This window comes from Helobdella robusta (assembly GCF_000326865.2).
Source record: "Helobdella robusta unplaced genomic scaffold HELROscaffold_4, whole genome shotgun sequence".
Classification (NCBI taxonomy): domain Eukaryota; kingdom Metazoa; phylum Annelida; class Clitellata; order Rhynchobdellida; family Glossiphoniidae; genus Helobdella; species Helobdella robusta.
This window is the reverse complement of record NW_008704902.1, coordinates 7621520-7625720: the sequence shown is the minus strand read 5'-3', so window position 1 is coordinate 7625720 and position 4201 is coordinate 7621520.

Sequence of the window (4201 nt, the reverse complement as noted above, 5' to 3'; positions counted from 1 at the left end):
TTCCGGTATAGACAATTAATAATACAGAGTTAATCATATTTGCAGGCACCCAGGCCTGCCAAACCATATCTCCAGTCTCTGTTATTTCGAACCGTCTACATAAGACTCCGTCTTTGATCACTAGACGGTCCCATAGGTTCCAAAGCGTTTTGAACGTCCTATGCTCACTTGATATGTCGTCCCAGGGCGGTTTGGCAGCATTTTCCTGCAGCCACTTAACAAAAACTTGGATTGTCTTATCCGCATATTGACCCTCTCTCTGGTCAATAAATTTGTCTGCTTCTTTAATCTGTTTTACCGCTCGTGTTTCTGGCCTACAGCACTCTTTTTTACACGGTTTCAGAGACATGGCATCTGCATTACCATGTTTCGTACCTGCCCTGTGGATAATATTAAAATCAAACTCCTCCATTTGTTCTAACCATCTTGCCTGTTGACCAATAGGGTCGGGTGTGTTTCTCAACCATGTCAGCGGTGCATGATCCGTTCTGATGGTAAAATGCCTACCCAACAAATATTGCTTGAAGTATTTTAAAAAATTAACGACTGCTAGCAACTCTTTTCGCGTGGTGCAATAATTTTCTTCAGCTCGACTCAGGGTCCGACTAGCATACGCAATTACCTTTTCTTTGCCATCCTGCAACTGCGACAATACTGCTCCAATAGTTTGCTGAGAAGCATCCGTGTCCAGAACAAAAGATCCATCGTCTTGTGGCATAGCTAAAACCGGTGCGGTTGTCAACGCAGACTTCAAATTTTCGAAAGCTTTTTGCTGCTCCAATCCTCAGTTGAATTTTTTTTGTTCCTTAGGAGAAAGTTTAACGGTTTTGCCAATTGTGAAAATTCGTGAACAAAACGTCGATAATATCCAGCTAAACCTAAAAATCCTCTAACATCCGTCAAAGAAGTTGGTATGGGCCAGTCCCGAACAGCCTCCGTTTTTGACGGATCTGTTGCGATTCCTTTCGAAGAAATAATATGTCCCAAGAACGGCTTCCTTGAGAAATCTACATTTCTCTATCTTGACTTTCAGTCCTGTGTTTCTCAACCTGCTAAAAACTTGTTTTAACCTAAAAAAATGATGCCGCAAATTATTAGAATATACAATTATATCATCGATGTATGCCAAACATGTATTCGGGCACAAGTCCGAAAGCACTGTATCCATCAAGCGCTGAAAAGTAGCGCCAGCGTTACATAACCCAAACGGTATTCGTTTGAACCTAAAAATGCCTTTGTTACAGACGAAAGCAGTTTTATCTCTATCTTCTGGATGCATTTCTATTTGGTGATAAGATGATTTAAGATCCAGAGTAGAAAACCACCGCGCACCTGACATCGCGTCTAGACACATGTCTATTCTTGGAAGTGGGTACGCGTCCTATACTGTTACCAAATTTAATTTTCGGTAATCAATACAACATCGGTATGAGCCGTCTTTTTTCTTTACCAAGACAATGTTGGAAGACCAAGGCCCATGAGATGGCTCAATCACATCTTGCTCCAACATTTCGTCTACCTGTTCTGCGATAATTTTCTTGTATGCCGGGGGATGACGTCTGAGTTGTTGCTTTATGGGCCGGGCCTACTCTGTGTTGATCCTATGATAAACCCCTTTTGCAACTCCAATTTCTGTACCTGTATCACTAAATGTATCCTGAAAATTATTTAATAACTCAGATAATTCATGCCTTCCTTCTTCGGGGGCACCCCTGGTCAATTCGTCAATTATAGTTTTGACGTTAACTAGATTCTTATGCAGCGGTTATCCAACTTGTTTTCCACCATGGCCCATGAAAGATCGGCCAACCGCGTTCCCTGTTTAATCAACCTGGATTCGTCACTCACTTTTAATATTCTGACACATTGACCCTCGTATTTTATCGGAAGCAACGTCCTAGCATAAAATACACCCGACGTCACTTGCCCTGCCTCAGAACATACGCAATCTGTCAATGTTAATTTGGATGGCTGGCGTACCACCAATTTTGTTGGTACATCTATTTCAGCTCGTGCCGGAATTTGCACTTCCACACTGGAGTAGATTCGGCACAATCGCCTCTCTGAAAATCTTTTAGTGATAAACTTCACTATTCTATTTTTGTTACCAACGGTAATTTGAGCTTCGTCAAACTTCCATGAGACTTTATTATTTACTAGCCAATCTAAACCCAAGATAATTTCTGACACGTGGTCTGATGCCAAAACTGAAGCAAGCTTAGAAAATCCACCAACCTTTATCCTCAGTCTCATTTCCCCCTTCATTGGAATCTCTGTATTGTTAGCGGCCTTCAGCGATCTTTTGGTAGGTGTGACCCTCGCGACGTCAACCATTGAGAACGGGATAATGGATACGCTGCTTCCGCTATCCAACAAGCCCAATCTTTTTCTGCCATTTACCAAAATTGGCAGATATAAAGTTTGATCATCATTTTCATTAGATTTGTTCACGCGTTGTGATTGTTTATTTAACTTTTCTTTCTCTGGACATTCCCTTTTGAAATGGCCTGATTTTCCGCACCGGTAACAATTATTTTGACCCTTTTGATTGCTTGACTGAAACTTGTTTGGTATATTTTTCTAAGGGCATTGGGAGATTAGGTGTCCTGGTTTTCCACAGCCGAAACAAACCTTTTCACCCCTGATCCGAGGGACAGCTGACTGTACCTTATGGTCTTGAAAGACGTCAACCGATTGACGAAGCGCGTTTATTTGCGCTCCACTGCCTTCATCCTGTTTTCTGTTGTATCCTGCATGTTCCTAACCTGTGGGGTAAACCTGTAGGATGAATTAACTAAGTTTTTTGAAACTTCAAGGCGTTGTGCAAATTCGTAACGAATCATCAATATTTCTTGGTTCCCTTTCTCTAACTTTCAGTTCTAAATCAGCGTCTTTAAAAGCAAATAAAAAAATCTCTTGTTAAATGTACCGCCAACTTTGACTGTTTGCCCGGGTAAGCTAACGACATTAACTTTTTTACCGTTTGTGATAATTTACGAACCTGGTTTGCGTCGAAGAGTCTGCAACTCATATCTATACGACTCTTCGTGACCACTCGTTCCATAACGGTTTTCTAGCTTCGTTACTAATTCTTGATAACCAAGTCCCGCTAAGTCCCAAAGAACTTCAGCAGCTTCACCTGTCAACGAACATGACAGATACGCTTCCATGTCGTCCATACTCCATTGGTTATACATAGCACATATTTCGAATTTCTTAAGAAAAGTTTTGAGACACCCTGTACCATCAAACTTGTCTGGTTTTAACAGTTCATGATGTCGGACCAACCTGTGATGTTTGATGGTATTTACACTCGGCTGACAATGCAGTGATTCCCCGTGGCTGTCGAACGAAGGATTATGTTCGACTTCTTCATCCTCTTGAACCATTCTACACCTATTCCTGGAATTTGAAACATTATTACGTTTACGAATAACAGAGAGCTTTTGTGCTGGCGTAGGCTTATAAACTGGCGCGAATTCCGCAGACTTGATACTGAAAATTTTCTGTGCGTCGTTAAACCCATTATCTTAAAATCCTGAAGAAGTTATACAAACAACTGCCTCCGGTACTGACTGTTGACCTACCTGATACTTAAAATCTAAAATGTTTTCTGTAGAACCAGCGCTGTCACATAAAAAATTTGGGAAAGTTTTGTTATCGTGCCAGTCACCTAAAAATTTGGAATTAGGAATTTCACTTCGGTCACTGCCATACCTGTCACCTAAAAGTTTTGGAGAAACAATTTTAATTTAATCTGTGATATACTCGTCACCTAAAAATTGACGAGGGTAATCACCTTAACTTCTGCTGTACCTGTCACCTAAAACTTTTGAAGAAGAGGCCCCACGTTGGGCGCCAATTGTGAACTTTTGCCGCGCGGCGAATTTTTCCTTTGCTCGAATATCAACAACTGCCGCCGCCAGCCTAGCCAGTCTCGCTTTTGGCCGGAACTCACCTCGTCACAACTTTTTATTTCCGTGTCGGAAAAACGGGCCGGGCGGAAGAATTATCGCTCCCTGCTTGCTGGTCGGTTAATCCGGCCCTATTAACCGCTAGCAAGTCTCCTTCAAACATGTTTTAGTTTTTAAAAGTGACAAACAAAACCTAACTGAAATAATTGACTTATAATATTCTTTAAATCAAATGTTTTTAAAGTCAACGACAGAACTAAATTAAATAGTCTTAGTAAACGAGAAAT